A 23,304-nucleotide genomic window follows, 5' to 3' on the forward strand; every position below is an offset into this window, starting at 1 on the left:
TACAAGGATAGTTCAAATTATGCACATTAATCATTGTGATATACCACATTAACAAAATTAAGAATAAAAATCATATTATCATGTCGATATTTGAAGAAGCAGCATTGGCAAACTTGAACATCTTTTCATGATTAAAAACTCTCTCAATAAATTAGGTAGAGAAGGAATGTAATAAAACAACATAATAAAGAATATGTATAGCATCATATTCAATAATGAAAACCTGAAGCTTTTCATCTAAGATGAGGGAAAAAAAACAACATGAGAACGCCTACTCTTGCCACTTATGTTCACTGTAACAGTGAAATTTCCTAGGCAGAGAAATTAGGCAAGAAAAAGAAATAAAAAGCATCCAAATTGGGAAAGAAGTAAAATTGTCTCTGTTTGCAGATGACATGATTTTATATGTAGGAAACCCTAAAGATTCCATCAAAAACCTGTTGGAATTGACACATTGAGTCAAATAAAGTTGCAGGATACAAAAACAATACCCAAAAACCTATTGTGTTTCTGTATACTAAAAGTGAACTATCCAAAACAATTAAGAAATTAAGAAAACAATTTCATTTATAATAGCATCAAAAGTAATAAAACACTTAGGGATAAATTTAACTAAGGAGGCAAAATATCTGTATAATGAAAACTATAAAACATTGATGAAACAAATTGAAAAAGACAAATGAATGAAAAGATATCCCATGTTCATGGATTGTAAGAATTATTATTAAGATGCTTATACAACCTAAAGCAATCTACAGATTCAATGCAACCAGTATTAAAGTTCCAATGCCATTTTTCATAGAAATAGAAAAAAACAATCCTAAAGTTCATGGAACCACAAAGGCCCCACATAGCCAAAGCAATCTTGGGAAAGAAGAAAAAAGCTGAGGTATTACACTTCCTAATTTCAAGCCACATTAGAAAGCTATAATAATCAAAACTGCATGTTACTGACATAAAAACAGAAATATAAACCAATGGAACAGAATAGATATCCAAGAAACAAACCCACACATATATGGTTAAAAAGATATATGAAAAAGTGCCAAGATTATACAAAAGAAAAAGGACAGTCTCTGCAATAAATGGTTCTGGGAAAACTGGACAAATGCAAAAAAAAAAAAAAAAAAAAGAAAAAGAAAAAAAGAAAAAAGAAAGCAAGAAAGAAAGAGAGAAAAAAAGAAAAACAAAAAAAGAAAGTGAACCACCATTTTACTTCATGTACAAAAATTAACTCAAAATGCATAAAAGATTTGAATATAAGACCTAAAACCATACAACGCCTAGAAGAAACCCTTTGACATTTGTCTGGGTGATGATTTTTTTGGATTTGACACCAAAAGTAAAAGCAACAGAGAAGCAAAACATTTAAAAGTGGGACTACATTTAACTAAAAAGCGTCTTCACAGCAAAGGAAACCATCAACAAAATGAAAAGAAGACCTACTGAATGGGAGAAAATATTTGCAAATCATGTATGTGATAAGGAATTAATATCCAAAATATATAAAGAACTCATACAACCCAATGGCAAAAGCAACCAACCAAACAAGCAAATCATCCAATAAAAAAGCAAGCAGAATATCTGAGTAAACATTTTTCCAAAAAAAGACATATAGCTGGCCAGCAGGTATATGAAAAGGTGCTAAACATAACTAATCATTAGCGAAATACAAATCAAAACCACATCGAGATATCACTTCACACCTCATACTTGTTCAAATGTCGATTATCCAAAAGACAAAAATAGCAAGTTTTGGAGAAGATATGGAGAAAAAAAGAACCCTTGGGCAGTGTTGGTGGGAATGTAAATGGGTGCAACCACTATGGAATATAGTATGAAAGATTGAAAAAAAATTTAAAAAAAAGAATTACCATATGATCCAGTAATTCCACTTCTGGGTATTTATCAGAAGAAAAGGAAAACACTAACTCAAAACAAAATCTGCACCTCATGTTCACTGCAGCATTAATTGCAATAGCCAAGATATGGAAGCAACTTCAGTGTCCATCAGTGGATGAATGGGTAAAGAGAATGTGGTATGTATGTATATATGAAATACTACACAATCATAACAAAGAAGATCTTGCCATTTGACAACAGAGAGGTGACGTGAGGGCATTATGCTAACTGAAATAGGTCAGACAGGAAAGGTAAACACTGATGTCACTCATAGGTGGAATTTAAGAAAACAAAAACAAAGACTGAGTTCATGGATACAAACAACAGATTTGTGGTTGCCAGAGTTTGTTTGTGTGTGTGTGTGGGGGGGGGGGGAGGGAGATTGATAAAGGGAGATTAAAAAGTAAAATCTTCTGGCTATAAAATAACTAACTCATGGGGATGTAATGTAGAGCCTGGTGACTACAGTTAATAATGCTCTATCGTATATTTGAAAGTTCCTAAGAGTAAACCTTAACAGTTCTTATCACATACAAAAAAAATCATAACTATTGGGGCACTTGGGTGGCTCAGTTGGTTGAGCATTCAACTCCTGATTTCAGCTCAGGTCATGATCTCATGGTTCATGAGATCAATTGCTGTGTGGGGTCTTGTGCTGACAGTACACAGCCTGCTTGGGATTCTCTCTCTCCCTCAGGCTCTGCCTTCCCTGCTTATGCACATGCACACTGCCCCTCCTTCTCTCTCTCTCAAAATAAATAAATAAACATTAAAAATTTGTAACTGTGTATGGTGATGAATGTTAGCTAGACTTAAGATGGTGATAACTTCACAATATATACAAAATATTGAATCATTATGCTGTACACTTCTGAAACTAACAAAGTTTTACTGGAATTATAACTGAATAAAAAAAGAGAAACAGGCAATACAATAACAACAATAACAACAAAGGTTTTTGCCCCAAATCACATGACTAGTAACTAGCGAAGTCAGAATGTTAAGCCAATTCCGGCTGCGGTGTTGGAGACCTTAATTCTTACGCTTTAATTCTTCTCTCTCAGGCTGCACTCAATACAAAGATGGTCTAAGCATATAATGCTTTTATTGCATTAATTTGTAGGTCCTTTGTGGTGAGTGGTATTACCACAGATCTCCAGTATACCTAACAAATCATTGTTAAAACATGCTTATTTTCCTAGCCTCTCTCTCTATATGTGTCATATGACAATGTATGTCTCAAATGTATGTCTCATAGTGACATATGCATATATATGCATATATACATCTATATGCATATGTATTTTATATATTTATAACCTAAATAATTTTGAAGTTAGAGAAAAATTGTTAAAGTATTACAAAGTTCCAATATACCCTATAGTATGTTTCCTCCAATGTTATTATGTAACGTTAGTATATAGTTTATAGATTTCTTTAGGGAAACTATTGTACAACGCTTGTATTTCAGTTATATAAATTTAATATCACCTGTCTTGTGATATGGGAAAGTTCCTATGTAAGTAGATATTCTTTCCTTTTTCTAAAAAAATTATTTTGAAAGGGGGGGTGGTGGTGGGGACAGGGAGAGAATCCCAACCAGGCTCTGTGCTGTCAGCACAGAGTCCAATGTAGGGCTTGAACTTAAGAACAGTGAGTTATGACCTGCGCCAAAATCAAGAGTTGGTCGTTTAACTGTCTGAACCACCTACATGCTCCTCATGTAGATATTCTTTTAAATAAAGTCTAATTAAACTTGTAGACATATGGTGCTTCATGTTTTCTACTTTTACTCTCCAGATGCTGATTAGATAAAAGAAAATGATACAGATATTAATTGAATTAATATTCATCTTCAATGTGAACAGAAATGGTAAGAAAGGGAGAGGAAAGAAAGAAAAGATGAGGCAGTAACCAAGGAGGAGATGAAGAGGGGAAATGGTAGAGAGAGAAGACAGAATGGAGAGAATAAACATGCAGAGAGTAGAATGGTGAAAAAAGACAAACCAGAAAGAAAAGGAGAAAAAGGGAACAATACTGGTTGAGAGGGAAGAATAAAGGGTATGGAAACAAGAGGGGAAGAAAGAAGGAAAGAAAAGCAGCTAAAATATAACTACAAATTATTTATGAGATATTATACGCCACATCCCATGCCATGTGATTGACTTACACTATTTTATTTAATCCTTTTAACTCACGAAATTCTCATTTTATGCTCCCTGTTATTTATTACCTGTCTCTTATAGTCATGACTCCTGACCATTTCTCCTCACAGATGAATTCCAGAAACTATACTTAGATTTGAAATGATTTTTAACACTGATCTCACCTCTGTTTCATTATTTCCAAATGCACCTATTGCATTTATAGTATCACATCTACACCTGAATTTTTTAAATCTGAAAATATCTTTATTTCATGTCAATGGTTAAAAGATATTTTTGGGGTATAAAATTCTCAGTTGAAATTGCCCCTCCCCACCATCTGTTTTCTATGTTTGGAGGCTGAAATTAGAAGGAAAATATCCACATATCTCCAAGTGTTGAGTTAAACACTTTTACTAAAACTGAGCTAAACTTGAATGAGCCCAATTTCCAAAGTCCAGCGCTGGTGCTCCCAGGATTTCTCCCTTTTATTTTATCCATGATTGAGCTTTCAGCCAGGAAGGTATTAGACAGGGGTTTCATCTTTCCATTTAGTCTCACCAGAGACTTTGATGCCAACAATTTTTGAAAATGGACATGAGTGTATGAATTGTTTCTGCTTTTCCATTCAAGTCTTCACTATCCAATAATGTTGGAAGAAGGGTTTGGAGGAGAATGAGTATATTGAGAAAATTATTGTTGTAATATGTAGACTCTTTCAGACTCCAATAATTTGGCCAGCCCTATCAGCAGCAATAATTCTCTGTCCTCTTGCTGTTATCTAGTAAAGTGTCTTGTTGAACAAACCTTCTCTACCTGTCAACAACCAGACAGATCATTTCACGTCTCTGGAAATTAGTTTATCTGTATTCTTTGTCTATTAGATATGTTTCATATTTATATTTTCTGGATTTGTGTGTGTGTGTGTGTGTGTGTGTGTGTGTGTGTGTGTGTGTGTTACTGAAGAGCTAAAGTTTTTACAGTCTGTCCTCAGCAGGATTCTAGCTTCTAGGCTTCTTGGAGCAAGAACATAATCAGAGCTGGACTGGGACCCAGGAACTGGGCTGGCCAACTTGTGGGGAATTTTCACAGATACACATCTCTGAAGTTAGAAGGGAATATATGTTTAATTTGAGAATATGTGAGATGAGTAAAAATTTTTACTACTAACTTTTCTGGTGAAGCCTAAATATTCAGGAATAGTATTCTGCCATTGCTGGCAGATAGACTTAAACTGTCAGTTCTCTGTGTCTTATAATATATAATCTTATTACAAATTTACAAACAGTCTGATATTTCTTAATGACAGATTATCTAATAAACAGAAGCTACTGGTGTTTTAAGAAATAAATTTTCTCAAAGTGACAGATATCATGATGTTTCCAAGGGAACCTAAATGCCTGGGATGATATTCTACAAAGTACAATTGACCCTGGGACAACATGGATTTGAACTGCTTGGGTCCACTTATATATGGATTTTTTTTTTCAATAACTACAGTATAGTACCTTAAATATCTTTTCCTTATGATTTTCTTAATGTTTTCTTTTCCCTGGCTTATTTTATTGTAAGAACACAGTAGATAATACATATAATATAGAAAATGTGTGTTAATCGACTGCTTATGTTATCAGTAAGGCTTCCAGTGACAGGAGACAATTAGTGGTTAAGGTTTTGGAAGTCAAAAGTTATACATGGCTTTTTTGACTGTGCACAAGGTCAGTGCACCTGATCCCTACATTGTTCGAGGGTCAACTGTAACATACTTCACTTTGCAAAGAATTTTTTAAAAATAAGAAAAGCAAAAAAAACCCCTTTGTTTTAAAATTTAATAAAGAGATTTTTGAGTGTCTTTTCATTCCATAAAATATAAATCTAACAAATGATTCCGTTCATTTGCATGATGAATGACTATTCACATTTATTTCTTTTATTACTCTTACAAGGCAGAAAATAGCTCTTTTGCATGCTTCTGTAGAAATTAATTGTTTTTCCTTTTTCTATGGTTGTTTAGGGTTTGCATTCTCAGTATGAAAAGATGACAGCTATTGTAAGTTCCTTAAGTGATAATTAGTCCTCTATGACAGTTTATTATGTTGCCACAGCTTATTAAAACTCTTCATTTTCATACAATTATCAAATTCACCATTGGAAGGCTACTTTCAAAATGGAAATTTACATGCAATTGCTATTTCCTTGAAAAAGAACACAGGAAAAATTTCAGTAGGTTGGGTCAAATGTCAGGACTAAAAGGACACACAAGCACATACACTGACACACATGAGTTTCTTTCTTTTTGTTTCTTTTTGTTAAAATTAATTTCCTTGGTTACTATAAACTTTCTAGACAATAAAATTAAAAGTTTCTTTTCTGAATATGAAGAAAAATTGTGAAAATGATTTTCTGCTTTGATTTCCTCACTATGTGTGTGTGTGTGTGTGTGTGTGTGTGTACCCAGCTTTGTGACATGAGTATATGCTATGAACTTGTAACATTGCTTCAAAATTCACACAAGAATGCCATGATGATTTCCTATACTAGAAAACAGAGAATTTTTAAAATGATTTTCTATTGTGCATTAGAACAATTATTAATTTTCAGAAAAGAAATAGTTTTTTTAAAAAAGAATTTCCTTCTTAAATGAAAAGATTTAATTACTAAAGAATTAGGTAAAGAACAAGTAAGCTGCATATCAGGAAATCTGAAATAATTTTTGACTCTTATTCTTCATAATGCTGTTTCATTTACATCCTTGATTTCCTACTTATTTATCAAGCTTATACAATGCTTTTTTTGTCAAATAAGGTTATAAACTTTAACCAATATAGATTCACGTAATCCTCATGACAATTGCATGGAATGTAACTACTACTCTAACTTCACACATGAATAGTTAAAGCAAAGAGAATTTATTTACTTTGTCACAGAGTTCACAAATGTCAGAGACAGGATATGAACCCAGGAAATTAAAATCAGAATATTCACTATAATTAGTAATATTTGGGCACTCCACTGAAACTGTATTGAAGCTTGACTTGCCTAAACCTCTGTGGTATAATTTTAACTGAGTTTTTGGCACTTTTACTTAAAACAGTAAAACAAGAGCACTTCAGTTCCTACTTTGAAGTTTTCAGTGGGATAAATTTTCAACAATTTGGCATATTGTTGATACTCTTTCTTGATTTGACACTTGCCAGGCTATCCAGTTTAACTGTTGATACTTCTGCCCTTTCAAGAGCTTCATCCTTAAGCAATACTGAACCACGTGTACTTAAACAGAACATGGCATTCTTGTGATTGTACTTGGTGTCCTGTGTGAACACTGCTTATAATGTGAAACCTTCTTTGAATTCTTTAGTAGTTGAGCTCCTCATGCCTATACATTGCTATTGTGCTTTCTAGATACTACTAATAGAGAGATCATCAAACTTTACTATTTCCACATAGGCATGTTTTGACCCCACCTTAACTATGAGATCCTTGAGGTCGGAAGCATGCCCGTTCGTATGTGCATATACTTTGAGTACGTGCTTTGTAAATGATGGACACTCTCTCAGGTCCCTTCTTCCTCTGACATACCTGTTGGGAATGCATTCACAGCCAATAAGGGTAAAACTAATATACAGGTGTTGAATATTCCAGTTGGCTGGTGGTGTGACAGTCCATGATGTAATATTCTGCTGAAATATTTTTGTATTTCATATATTGTGTGCACCTTTGCTTCATGTTTTCCACTTATCATTTATAAGATGGATGCACAATCCCAGATATCACATTCACATTTGGAACAGAAAGCAGGGACCGAAAGCAATGTCAGTGCAGGAATCTGATGCCAGTATTGATAAAATTATATCACGGGGCCAGAGTGAATATTTAGCCTTCTCATCTTCTGAAGTGAATGCAGCAAACGGAAAGAGTGATGGGAAATGGGATTTGTGAACCAAAACTCAGTGGAAAATCATAATTTTACTTGGATCTTCAAGATCCATGTCTAGTGTCTCAAAATTTTCAAGAGGCATCTTTTTTAGTATGAACAGAACACAATTCCATTGGGAAGTTATTTCATATCTAGCAGTTCCACAAGGGGGACACCTACTGTCTTCCTTTCAAGGTACACATTTATCTGTCAGTTGGTCCATTGTTCAAGGCCTGAGGGAGGGAGGACAACGGTGTGTGTGTGCATGTGTCTGTCTGTCTGCCTGTCTGCCTGCGTGTGTCTGTGTGTGTGAGAGAGAGAGAGACAGAGACAGAGAATAAGATGCATAGAGGCATGGATGAGAGGTTTGCTTGTGTCCTTTAATACAATTAACATAGTTATCTTCCGTAATGATAACTGTAGTGTTTTCAGTAGTCTGAGGGGACACTGCATGAATGTGTCTTATAATATTTTTTCTTGAAATGAGATCTCCTCCTAAAGTTAGAGATCTTAGAATGCCATTGGAATGGTAATATTTCAGGCCAGGTCTTTCTTCAGCTTTGCAGACCTTTTGAGAGAAATATCAACACAGACATTTCTGTGAACTGACATGCAAACACTGAGTAAAGCAAATTACCTCATGTAGTAGCTAGTTTAAACAGCTAAATAAATGGCTGTAAAGGATTATGTTTGAGTCAGTGTTTTATTCTGCTAGAGCATTGATGGAGACTAAACTGTATGGGACTTCCATTATTATGGTTTAAGTTCCATAATAAAAATCACAGTAGCTAATGTTGGGTGATCATCCTTATTTTATTGCCAGTCACCATGCTTATAGTCTTTACGTGGTACTTTAGTTTTTGAAAACTTTGCAACTATTTCATGAGGTGGGAACTGTTCAACACTGATTTCTGTGGATGGAGAAACCAAGACAGTAAGAAATTACTCAAAGTTACATGCTGTTAACAAGTAGAGATGAACTAAAAGTTTATACTTTACCACATTGTATTAGTTTCTTGTGGCTGCCCCGCCCCCCAATTACCACAAATTCAGTGGCTTAAAGCAAAAGAACAAAATTAATATCTCACTGTTGCAAAGAAAAGAAGTCTGAAATCAAGGTGTTGGCAAGATAGCATGCCCTCCAGAGGCTCAAGAGAACAATCTGTTCCTTGCATCTTTGACCTTCTGGTGGCTGCGGGTATTCCCTAGCGTATGGCCATACCATCCCAATCTCTACCTTTGTCTTCACGTCAACCATGTGTGACTAAATGAGAAATCCCTCTGTCTCTCTCTTATGAGGATATGTACGATTGCACAGAGGTACCACACAGATAATCCAGGATAAGTGTTGCATCTCAAAATTCTTGATCTCATTTTTTCCACATAAATTAACATTTACTCTTCTGCCACATCCGATAATATTCACAGGTTCCATGGATTACAAAGAAGATATATCTTTGGAAGGCCAGTTTTTAGTCTCGTACACACATGTAGTGAAGAACCCTCAAAACCTGCTTAGAAAGCTCAGAATTACTCTTCAGTATTTGGTCCATGTGCATTTAAACAGAAAATATATTCCTTCCAGGGAAAAATAATGATGGAAATCTAAGTTACATAAATAGGACTAAAAAAAACACTACAAGAAATTATTAGAAAACATAGGTCATTTCATTCAGATAATTTATTAAAAATGACAGGGAATGAGTTGTGCGACTCTAAAAGTCTTACGACAAAATGAGGCTCAGGGTTGGGCTTGAGTGCTCAGTGACACAGCACTCGTGACTGTGAACCAATTAGGAAACAGGACAGTGAAGACTCTGGTGGATACAGTGAGGAGGTGGGACACGTGGAGTGTACCTGCACAAACTGGCCCAAGACTGACCCTAGAGGCAAACATAATGCCTCATTCAAGTTGACACAGATTCCTCCCACTCTTTTCTGGAAGGCTTGGGTCCGATGCTAGCACCCAAAGGAAGAAATGAAAGACTGGCAAGTTCTTAGGTATTTTCATCATGTTAGAAAATGCTTCATCTATGTTTTTGTAAATTTTCCGAGTTATAAGGTGCTGTCTTCCATTTAAAGATCGCCATTTCTCCTATGGTATATAGCCATAGTCCAAGAAAGCTATATGGTGGAACTTTAAGATTTTCCTAAATTTCTTTATTATGGAAGCAATAAGCTACCTATTGTCCATTCCTTTTTATTAAACAGCAATTTTGAATCTAAATGGATACTCTTAGTTAATGTCTAATGTAGACACAATGTGGACACATACTTTTAATCAACATCCATGCAATTTGGGGCCACTTTGTAGATGGATAAGCATAAGCACACTCATGGAAAGGTATTCACCCTGCAGTCAAAGGGCATTTTCATGAACACTGAGATATCCATGTGATCCACTGACCAAACATGTGTTGCAATCTTTTAAAATGAAAACTAACACTATTTCTTTTGACAACTAATTATTCTTCATCATCACTGCTTATAGTATGTATATCTTTCCTTCATCAACCTGTTAATCTTTTACTAACATCTTATCCATTCATCCATCATCTATCATTTTTGCTAACATATCTGCTAAAGCTAGACTTTTATGAAAAACTCTCTAATCAGTCAAATATTTCACTTGCATAATTTTGGTAGAAGGGATTCATAGGTAGTGATTAAAATAAATAAATGTTCTGAATATTCTATGAATTATAAGAAGTTGGGTTAATCATAGAACTTTTTAATATACAATGATAATTTACTCATAAAAATCAAGGTTTTGGAATTATATTTTTTATGCGATCCATTGGCTACAGTAAATAAAAGGTATCTATATCTATTTATATCTATATCTATTTCTCTCTAGACACACACACACACATATATATATATGTCCATATCTGATGTTATTTCCCTTTAAAAATTATTAATGAATGAGGCATTTTTCTGCATCATAGTTAGGGTGAAATCACTATTTAAATTAATTATGACAGCCATATCAATTAGACATAAGAGATTTCTAAAGCTAATTAGAGTCTGAGAGTTTTTAATTTGACGTCTGTCTCTGTGTAATATGTGCTTTATGCATTAAATTAATGAAATTAAGCCTGCATCATTATAAATTTCCACTTTCATAGTTCCATAAGTTTCACAATTACATGCCATATTTGAATGATAATTGAATGAAACTAAATAATTATGTTCACATCAGCATTGCTGAGGTATAAGAATGTATCCTTTACTTTTTACCTCATGTCCTTCCAAACAGGTCCTAGCAGAACACAACTTGTTCCTAACAAAACCTTACTGTCATTTCCAAAATAGGGACAAAAAATAGGAACTGCAAGGGAAGTAAAGTATATCAGAAGCATACTAATGTATTGTAAAACAAGGCAATAACTCAAGACCAAGTAATTATGAAATCCGATTAATACATAGTGTATGATTTTACACACTCTTCGTTAAAAAAAATTATCTGAGATGATTATTTGCTGTTAAACTCAATACATATATGAAAAAGTCTTATTTTTTTAAAGTAAAAAGTTGATTATAGGTCTTTGCTGCACAGACACTCAGATATACATACAAGGGTATATCACTATATAATGTTTTGAAATAAATCTTTAATGCATTCTGTGAAAATACATATTTAAAATGAAGAAAAGAATTAATTTGCATGCAAATGGGACTAAAACATAATATACAAGAGGACTGCAACCCTGCCTTTAAGATTTGCTTCTGACATTTGTGTTTTAACAGGCAATTAAAATTTAATTTGTCCTATGATGAAAAGCAAATCCTTTTATCCTATTTCAGCAGTCTGAAAAGGTACAGACTCTATTACAATATGAGACTGTGGCTGAAGGTTTCTTGTGCCCTCATGACCCGGTGGTGTGAAATTGATGATAATCCAATCAAAAGAATTACTTAAAAATAAGTCTCTACATAAATGATTCTGAGAGGAAAGACAATGTCCAAGAGAAAGGGATCATTGGTCATGTTCTCCATGAAGAATTTCAGATGAAATTTCATCTGTATTTTTTGCAATAGCTAGAGTATCCGGATAACATACCATTGGTTTTCTGCAATACCTATCTAGAGATTCTGCTGGGATAAGATTAGTGCAAAAAACCAGGTGGGAAGTTTCTGGTCTCCCGCTCAGAGCAATGAAGTAAGATGAAGTGAAGAAAGAAGAGGTGAAGGATGGAGGGGGTGGGGCGTGAGATGTTGCCAAAAGCTTAGTCGATGAGGTGTGTGTAAGTGACATTTGGCTAGCTAGAAAATTATAAGGTCTGTACAACTCCATATTGGTTTCCTTTAGACACCTTATGATTTTGATTTATTTTAAAATGATACAAGTATTCAAGCATAAGCCATCCATCCATCTAAATATGCATCCTACTTTATCAGCCTCAGGTTTTCTTAAAGAATACTGGGGATTTAACTCAGGCTTTAGAAACCAAGAGGAAGGCAAACCGTAAGAGACTCTTCAATACAGAAAACAAACTGAGGGGTGCTTGAGGGGTACTGGGATGGGGATGGGATACAACCGTAATGGATATTAAGGAAGGCCCTTGTTGGGATGAGCACTGGATGTTATATGTAAGTGATGAAACCATTAAATTGTACCACTGAAACCATTATTACACCATATGTTAATTAACTTGGATTTAAATAAAGAAGGAAAGAAAAGAAACCAAGGTTAAATGTAATCTAGGTTAAGAATTCTTAATAGGACAAGGAACATATTCTGAGATAGTTGTTTAGAGATACATGAAGGCATTTTCCATCATCACATGACTGCAGCTTTGGGGTGCCTGGGTGTCTCAGTCGGTTGAGTGCCTGACTCTTGATTTTGGCTCAGGTCATGATCTCATGATTTGTGAGTTAGAGCCCCACATCTGGCTCTGTGCTGACAGTGCAGAACCTGTTTGGGATTCTCTCCCTCTCTCTCTGCCCCCCCACTTGCTCTCTTTCAAAAATAAATTCGAAAAGGTAAAAAGAAAAGTTTTTTTCCAAATTCAAAACACCTTGTGATTATCCCCTTGTCATTCATTTGAGGAAAAAATAATTTATATCTATAAATCATATATATCTATGTAATTTACAACCATTTGGATCTAGAATGCAATTCTGTTTTATATATAAATAAATTTTTTGTAGCAGTTAAGTATGCATGAAATTCTAGATGAAGACTACTATATACATCAATAACATGTTTACTATGTTTGGATTTTATTATTTTTTAATTTTTTAAAAGTTGTTAATGTTTATTTATTTTCGAGAGAGAGACAGAGCACAAGCCTGGGAGGGGCAGAGAAAGAGAGAGAGACATGGAATCTGAAGCAGGCTACAGGCTCTGAACTGTCAGCATAGAGCCTGATGCGAGGCTTGAATTCAAGAACCTCGAGATCATCATCTGAGCCAAAGTCGGATGCTTAACTGACTGAGCCACCCAGGAGCCCCACTGTTTGGACTTTAAATTTAGCAAGAGTTATTAACTAGTTTAGAAAATTCTTTTTTTTTTAATAGCAATGTTGCCTGTCATATTACAGTCATTAATATAACACAACTGTATCAGTCTGGCTTTGTAGCTGAAACATTCATAATATTTCTGTGGTTACAGGGAAGCATTCGGCTACTTTATTCTTACTAGTATACTCAGTCTCAGTAATTTCTTTATCTAAAAAAATATTTTAGGGGAGACTGGGTGCCTCAGTTGGTTACGCATCTGACTCTTGATTTCTGCTCAGGTCATGAACTCACAGTTCCTGGGTTTGAGCCCTGCATGGGTCTCTATGCTGACAGCGTGGAGCCTGCTTGGGATTCTCTCTCTCTCCCTCCCTCTCTCTCTGCCCCTTTTTGCTCGTATGTGCACCTACTCTGTCTGTCTGTCTGTCTCTCTCTCTCAAAATAAATGAATATAAATATACAAATATTTCATACTATTTTTGTTTATTTTTCCTTTAAATTACACTTAGGGCATTCCATTTCTTCCTTTGCTAACTAGTGTGGTAGGATTTATTACACATAAATATTATTTCAGGAGAGCAGAGGGAATTAGATAGCTAAATAAAATCTATATTTAAAAGAAAAAGGGCACCTGGGTGGCTCAGTCAAGTATCCACTCTTGATTTCAGGTCAGGTCATGATATCACGGCTCATTAGATCAAGCCCCACAAAGAGCTCCACACTGATGGCACAAAGTCTGCTTGGCATTCTCTCCGTCTATTTCTGCCCCTCCCTGACTTCATGTGTGTGTGTGTTTGTATGTAGACACATGCACACATGTCCTCTCTCAGGACAAATAAATAAATAAACTTCAAAAGTAAAAGGATAATGGGTCAGAAAAGGTTGAGAATCGGCACACCAGGTAAGTGTGTTAGATGAGAGTGTGGGTATATCAAAATGTAATGACTGAGATCAGATGTCTCGAAATTGGATCTTAGCCATCTTCATGAAACAAGGAATGGTTTCTGACATCCAATACACTAAAGCACATGAAAAATTATTCAACTGAGGAGTTTGCAACATCAACCACGAAGTAGAGGATGGAGTCACCTGAACTCAAGATCTGATTTGAACATATCCCTCAAGAAAACATATCCCTCCAAAAAAAAAAAAAAAAAAAGGAACCTTCTAGGTAGCACTTACTCCTGTCTACAAGCAATTGAAAATCATAATATGCAAATGTAAATGCCAGCAATAAAATTTTTATTTAATACTATATGAAGTGTTTTAACATTTTAATAAAAATGTCCATTCTTCTACATATTGCTATCACTCAATTTATGGAGTAACTGAGTTTTCATATTGGGTACATAGGAGAAATATGTAAAATCTGCTTTTTTATTGGCACATGGATATAACTCTGATATGATGAAGAAAGTCAAATATTTGCTCCTAAACTGATTTGACAACTTGTAAAGAGCTATTTTTTTTTTCATATTGGCTCGTGCCATGTTATGCTGAGCAATACAGTTTAAGGCATTTTAATAGTTGCCAGTAAGATCAAATTGTTACTTGCCTGGTTGGTCATATTTCCTTTCAAATCACTAAGTATATTTTGAGGAAATATACTTAGTATATTTTGCCTTCTTTTCCACCATATTCCCAACTCATTTCCTATTTCACCATTACTAGCTGCTTACTCTGGAAACAGGCATTGTTGCATTCATTTATCATAACTTAAGATGTTTTCTGTGTCCTGTTTACTAATGATTATATGGATTAGCTTGGATCTCCTGAGAAACAGTTACCAAGGTGAGAAGATACATGCTAGAGAAAAGCAGAAGGAGCCTTGAAATTGGGATAATGTCTCAACCCCTTGTGAAAGGGAAGAGAGACGAAGGAGTAGGCTGTAGAAAAAGTCTTAAAGTGCAGTGCCATCAGAAGTTCCAACAGGGGTGCCTGTGGGTGGTTCAGATGGTTAAGTGCCGGCCCCTTGATTTTGGCTCAGGTCATCATCTCATGGCGTCACGGGTTCAAGTGCCATGTTGGGCTCTGCACTGCAGTGTGGAGCTTGCTTGGGATTCTCTCTCTCCCTCTCTTTCTGTCCCTCCCCCACTCACCTTGTCACTGCCTCCCTCAAAATAAATAAACTTTAAAAAAAATTCTATCAAAGTTTCCACTGAAACACTGAGGAGTCTTCAGGTGGAAGTTGCCCTTTGGAGGAATCCCACATTTTGCTGGCATGATCCTGCCTTGAGTCATCAGCTGGATCATTCTCAGTCATCAGCTGGATTTTGGAGCAAATGTAGTGGCAGCTCCAGTGAGATGGCAGCTGAGACCGTCAGTCACTATGTCCCCTGCAGTGGGCACTCTGAGTAGCACATTTACAGCTTAGTAAAAGGTGCTTCTGGAATCAGGAGCCATATGTGACTGCCTTCTTTCACTTCCCACTACGCACTGGCAATGGGGCTGTCCTGCTCCAGGAGCCCAATCTGAAACAGTTATGCACACCAGTGCTCAGTGTCCCTGACTTCCTTCAGGTCACAGGGGAGGTGAGAAACAGATTCTAGGTGTCAGGCTTATATTGCAGTTTAGCAACACTCATCAGAGAAAAATTTTGCTACTAGGAGTGGGCAAGGGGTAAGTAAGAAACAGGCTTTAATTTGATTATAGGGAATAAAATAGACATTCTTCATATGCCTGTCCATGAATTCAATTTGTGGAAGGCTTCTTTCTAATTTTTGTTTTGAGAACAACAATTTTGCTGCTCAAAATCTTCAGATTATTTTTCATATTTTCATTTTCTGATCCTTTGCATACACAATGCGTACACATGTGGTCGGAGCCGTTCTTTCTTAAACTCTTAATGGCTGTGTGATGTGCGGGGTTTGTTTTCGATAGGAGCTGCAGCCTGCATATACACTTGCCTTGTGTGCAGTTAACATCCAGGGGCACTCAAGGTTAATTAGAAATGGTAATAAGTTTAATCATGATGAACTCATTTGGTGCTGATGCGGATGTCACCTGTAATTCCATAAAAATTCCATTGTAATTTAGCATTAATTAATGTCCACTTATCAACGAGTGTTACAGCAAATTAGTACAGAAGTGACAAGTTATGTGCTTAAGAAATGCTTAATGGGGGAAAAACAGCATTTACTAGGTCATCTTAAAATATAACAGATTGAGACATCTTTATTATTTAAAATATGAGATTAAAATCAGGTAAAGTGGTAATAATTAGGCGAGACTTTTGATAAGAATTTGCGAACTAATGGGGTTGCAGCAAACATGAGGAATATGGATTTGCTTGGATTACCATTTTTTAGCATAAATGACAGAGAAGATATGCAGCTGTTCTTATCATTGCCCTATAATAAGAGAAGCTGCTGAATTTTCAATAATCATCATCATGAGGCAATGGTCTTACTCATGTAAAATAAAAGCATTTTTCTCCGTATGTAAAAATGCTATTAGCCATATTTGAAGGCATTATACTCAGATATCATTTTTCCATTTCTGTAAATGACAACCATTAAATGCAATCGTAGCTACATGACAAGACTATTTTTATTACATCAAAAGGAAGAAAGGGATTAAAATGAATTTATTCAAAGGTGTGATTTGTCATTTTCCCCCCCTTATCAAGGCACATACAGGACAGCTTTAAATCTAAACACTGAGATCTGACCTCATATTTGAATAAGTTAATGTGATCCGGTGTTCTCTAGAAGTACAGAAACCTCTCTTTTGTATCCAGAAATCTCGGGAGAAATTTTGGCTTTTAGGCGGTCAGCTCCAAGGTTCCACTTCTTTTCATCATTTTCCCTTTTATCATTTAGCAATTCTTGACAGCTTACAGGGTATTCTAGGTGCCATACTGGCAGTGCAGTATGGAGAAGCACTTATAGAAAGTCTCTTTCCTTTTACATAGATCTTTTAAGGGCATGTTAAAACTATTTGGAAGATTTCTTCTCACAGATAGAGACTAATCACTACAAATGCAAAACTGAAATCCATACTTTACAGAAAAATGTTAGAACTATCAAATTTTTACTGAAGTATTTTTTTTTATTTTAATTATGAATTTGGTTCCATTAATGTATGTTCTTAAGCAGTATAAATTATTTTTACCTTAGAACAAAGACATGCTAATTAGGGATTCAGTATTATGTTTCTAGATTTATTCATCAAGCCACTTTTAGTTCACTGGATTTATCTTTGGCTTTGAAGATGCATTTTTCCCCCTAAACATTCATGCTCAGGGTAAGAAAAGAGGTATTGATAACATAATAAAATAGACAGGAGAAATATTGAGTTGGGAATATATCTTTGTTTCTACAGGTACTTAAACATGGCAGGTAAGACCATTACTATCATTCTTCAATAAATGGGGATACAAATTCAATCAAAGTGGATGTTTTGACAGGAGCATCAGGTGTAAGTGAACTGGGGGTTGCCTGAAATAAGAAAACAGACCATTCTTGTCCACTTTTGACCTCTAAATTCCAAATACGGTGCCTGGCACTGATGAGGTACTCCATAAGTATGTATTTATATTTTAAATGGAAAGTAGGTTTGGCATCCCATGTAGAAACATAGCATTTCAACACTGAATTGTCTTTAACTGTAACATTTTCCAACCTCCATAAATTTCTCCATGAAAACATCAATTACTTCTTTTATGCCTACGTCTACAGATCAGAATTGTTTTCAGCATTTTTGAATGCTTAGGTGAACAAATTATTCTAACAACATGGAAGACTATTCTTTTTTTTATGTTTAATTATTTTTGAGAGAGAGAGAGAGAGTAAGCAGGGGAGGGGCCGAGACTGAGGGAGAGAGAGAGGGAGGGAGGGAGGGAGGGAGAGGGAGAGAGAGAGAGAGAGAGAGAGAGAGAGAGAGAGAGAGAGAGAGAGAGAATGAATCCAAAGCAGGCTCTGCACTCTCAGCAAGGAACCCAACACAAGGCTCAAACCCATGAACCGTGAGATCATGACCTAAGCTGAAATCAAGAGTCAGACAACTGACTGAGCCACCCAGTCCCCTCTGGACTATTCTTTTTTAATTCGGTATTATTTATAGTGAATTGCACAAAACTTTAATTGTACAGCTTTATAAATATTCATGTATATTTGTACTCAGGTAGCCACCACCCAGAACAAGATCTAAAAGATTTCCATCATTCTAACAGTTTTCTTATCCATACTCAGTCAACCAACCTCTAAACCAGCCTCTAAAATCTTACCACTATCACCACAGAATCATTTTAAACATAGAAGTTTGAGTTCATATAAATGAAATGGTACGTCTAGCTTCTTGCCTCAATATTATGTCTGAGAGAGTCATCCATAATGTCATATGTGACAGTAGTCCTTCCTTTTGCATATAACTGTGAAGATTCTATTTTATAAATATACTATAATATGTATGTATCTATTCCATTGTTTTTCTAATTTTTTGTTATTATGTATAACATTGTTAAAAGAGTACTTTACAAGTACACAACGTGATCATAAGTATTAATTTCTGCTGAGTATATACCTAAATGTGAAATTACTGGTTCAGATTTTATATACCAATACATACATATGATCATTACCAATTTCTATTTTCAAAACTGATGTATGGGAGTGCTAATTTTTTCACATACTCACTAACATTTCTTAGGGACAGTCTTTTCAACTTTATCCACTATGTAGAGGGTGAGTGACATCTCACTGTAGATTTTATTTGCATGCAGGCATAGATGCATGAATGAATTAAATATAGCTTCCAAAGAAGTAAAAGTCTTGACTACTTTTGAACACCCCCAATTATTACAAACTCAATCAACACTACATACTTTTTACTTAAAAAATTAAAACAAAAACAAAACTACTTCACAGTGTAATAAAACCTTCAAAATATGCTTTACCCAATACCATCAATACATTTCTTTTTGGAGTGTTCCAATTTTGATCCTAATTGAAACTGTACCTAATAGTTTCTCAAATAAAATTTCAGACCTCCTATGTCCTTAAGTTTGATTTGGATCCTCCTCCTTTCTGTTCCTTGTTATTTTGGACTTGGGTTTATTGAGAGGCGTGGCATTTTGTATTATAGTTAATTCTCTGTTTATTTACCTGGGTCCTCCACCAAATTGTAAGTATCCTACAGGTAATGATCATGTGTTATTTTAGGTGGCATATTCTGTGTCTTACAAAATAGTTGGTATGATAAAGTTTTTGTGCAATGAATTACTATCAGGTTCATAACTCTCTACCTTGGAAAAGCTCTCTGTCTATATGGAAAGAAGATAAAGGAGAGGGAGGCACACACAGATAATGGCAGGATAGACAAAGAGATAATGAAAGAAAGAGACTGAAATTTTAATGTCTCATAGTCTTGTTAAATTAATCCCATATCCAAGTAAATAATGAATAAATGAATGAACGAATGAATGAATGACCCCCATATCCTTGTACTAAATCTCCCATCCACTGTGATTGGTAGGATGATGTATAATTTATCATCCAAATAGGATACTAATGAGAATAAAAAGGACATTTTAAGATGGGATGCTGGAACAAGAGTTATAATCCAGTTCATACAATAAAAGGTATAAATCTTAAGTAGTTTGTGTTTAAGCTAATTTGAGTGGGTTTCTAGTCCTTGTACCCCCAAAACTCTTGATATATTATAAATATTTGATACTGTATGATCCTCTGATTTCTTACAGAACTATATCTCAGAACAGGAAAGACTTAAGAGCAGTCTTGCATGATCCATGAGAGGACACTGAAATGAAAAGCACATAATTCCAGATCCTGTCAAATAAAAATTATTAAGGATTAACTGAATATCTCCATTCTAATGATCCCAATGGATTCAACTGCATTTCCCAGCTGAAGTTTTATGGCATTCAAAGGCACAGGTGTTCCTACCTAAAGATATCTGTTAAGAATATACAGTGGAAAAATCTTGTAAGACCTAGAAAGTGTTGAAGAGGGATGGGATGCATTTTAGGAGCTTTTTCTTAGACTGAATAAATGAAGAGGCTCCAAAGGGGGTTCGATCTAAGAAAGTGAATCAAGGAAAAGTGTCTAAAGTCCATGTTTTCAAGGTATGTATATTCTAAAACAAAAACAGAAACAGTCTTTACACAGAGGTGTGAGGAGTTCCTTTGAAGAAGGAAATATTGTTATGCAAATTGTTTCATAATCCACAGGGAGTAGTGGGGGTGGAGGGCAGTTCTCCAGAGGACAAGTAAGAGCTGGAATCTTGGAAGCCTTTAGCATAGAAAAAAAGCTTCAAACAATCTGGACTACAGAAAAAAAAAAATCCCTGAAATTAAACATGGGAGCCTTTAAGTCTCCTCAGCTCTCATGCCCCACATAAGAAAGCCTCATCGTTATCATGAGATCAGTAGGTAAGCAGACAATTTACAGTTTCATCCAGGAGTCCTCCAGACTTGTTGTTCCTTCCTTATGACTTCTTAGACAGCCATATCTGTTTTATAATTCTTCAAAAGCCTTATAATACATTAGTTTTCTGTGTGTGTGTTTCCTTTCTAGACTGAACTCTCAAAGTGGAACTGTTTGGTAATCATCTGCTTTCTGTGCATATAACACTGGGAGTAAAACATTCTAAGGGCTGAATAAATCTTTGCCGAATAAGTAGAAAAAATAAATGAATTAATTTTCCTTCTCTTAGTATTTGTTTCTGTTTATCATCAAAAATTTAAAGAAAAGACCAGATAATTTCTAAATATACCACCAACTTTAAATTTGGTGTTCCAATATTCTCTAAGTAATTTTTAAAATATACTTTCAAAGGCTAAAATTACTTTACTGTGGTAAAAAAAATGACATTGAAAGCCCTCTGTTTCCATTTTACATTTACTGTATTAACATTTAAAACCCTGGTAGTTATACATGAACATTAGAGAGCCTATTTTTAAAGAAGTATTTATGATTGAATAGGAAATGCTAGGAGGCAGAAATTCCAAATAACTCTACGACATTACTGCACTTAAAAAAATTGCCATTAATTTTGAACAATGGGTTGTTTTATGTGCGTGACACCCTATCTTCAAATGCCAAGAATTATAAATAGCATTTCTATAATAATACAGAGATTATAGAACAGTTTTCTCATACACTATTTCATTGATTTTCAAATAATTTTTAGGAGAAAGAAATGTTCCCTCATGAAATTATGTTATTGTTCTTGAGTCTGTTCTGCGATTCCAACAATAAAACAGAGTCAAAATGGTGTTATTATGGACAGAAAAAGACAGGAGATCCTGAAGTCCCAATCACTTGGCCTTGCTCCTACCCCCTTCAGTGAATTCTGAGATGCTTCCAGTAAACCCTAGCACTCTGTGGAACCCAGTTTAAATGGCATTAACTATGTAACAAGCCTTTATTTATTTATTTATTTATTTATTTATTTATTTATTTATTTATTTATTTATTAAAATCTGGAACACTTCACGAATTTGAGTGTCATCCTTGGGCAGGGGCCATGCTAATCTTCTCTGTATCGTTCCAATTTTAGTATATGTGCTGCCGAATTGAGCAATGTAACAAGCCTTTAAAGATCTGATGCATTGAATATAATACTAAGAGAGATTAAACAAATTTCTCAAGGTCAGAGGATATGTATATAATGGACATAGGATAAACCCACATATTCAGACACTAACTTTCATATCATTCCTAGTTCACCAAAGTTGGATATGAATATTTTTAGAGCCTACTGACCCATCCACTAGAAAGTCACTCATCTCTACAGTAAATCTGTGAAATCACTTTCTCCTCCTCCTTCCATATTTGCTACCCTAGAGAGCTGTGTTACTTTCATTGAGCAAGTCTTTTCGTCCTTCATTTCCATTCTAAATAAGTTATCCCTGCAAGAAAGCATTTGCCTAATTCTCCTTTATATCATGTCTCTAAGGCAAAAGACACAGAAGGTGACAACAAAACATTCATTAGTCATATTTTCTGTGCCAGTTTGAGAACTGGTTAAAAATCTCTACTCAAATGAAGCTCCCCTAACTAATTCTTTGGGGCCATTTGCACACAGATGCCATGGATTCTTAGGCTTACAGGTTCCATGCTGCATGCAGGCAAGCTAGGTCTGTAGTTTCTCTTCTCTCTCATGGATAATTTTCTTCCCTAAAATTAACTATAAAGTAGCCTTGACTTATCAGGGGAAGCTGGTTTTCTTTAGAGAAGACTGAGTAGACAAAGAGCAAAGAAGACAAAGTAAAGAATACCTTTTTGCTTCATATGCAACTAATATCCTCTATTACAAATTTTCCAATAATAACTTATACATTGATACTTTACAATCTTTGACACTTATAAATCTCCACATGGCATCTGCCATCTGCCTTCCATTGGTGACAATTTGAATGAGAAAGGGTAAATAGTTTAGACCCTATTCAAGGTATCATCCTTATGATGACTTCACAAATAAAATCAAACAATTGTTGAAATATGTGCAGAAGTACCCTAATGTGAGCATTCTACCAAGAATTAATTTGCATTTTTCTTTACTGTTTTTAGCAAGACAGATTATCAGCAGTATCAAGTCAAAGGCAGGGACAGAATATGACCTTTAAAAATATCTTTCTTGTTCTTTCAAGAAATATGTAAATGGTCTTTTATTGTAGTTGTGTAACTATAATGTTAGCAAGCCTAATATTCCCAGAATATATGTAAAACTGGTTGAAAGAAATATCCCCTTTTCTGCAAAGAATACATTGAATAATAGCTTCATTTGTCTCACAAAGAGAAAACAAACCCAGGTGTTAGGAAAGAATTATTTGATGGGTATAGCAGGCAGTTTGTGGGTCCATATACTGTAGTCACATTCTCATTTCAGGTCATGCAACCCACTTATAACTACCAG

The 23,304-nt window shown here is 35.0% G+C and overlaps 1 non-coding gene across 1 annotated transcript; it reads right to left on the reverse strand.

The window, feature by feature from the left end:
- Positions 1–21,862: 21,862 nt before the first annotated feature.
- On the reverse strand, positions 21,863–21,969 carry LOC111558173. Its single transcript, XR_002738760.1, has one exon. It is a non-coding gene; the product is annotated as a U6 spliceosomal RNA (small nuclear RNA).
- Between the last annotated feature and the right edge of the window lie 1,335 nt (positions 21,970–23,304).

This window comes from Felis catus, chromosome E2 (assembly GCF_018350175.1).
Source record: "Felis catus isolate Fca126 chromosome E2, F.catus_Fca126_mat1.0, whole genome shotgun sequence".
In the NCBI taxonomy this organism is placed as follows: Eukaryota; Metazoa; Chordata; class Mammalia; order Carnivora; family Felidae; genus Felis; species Felis catus.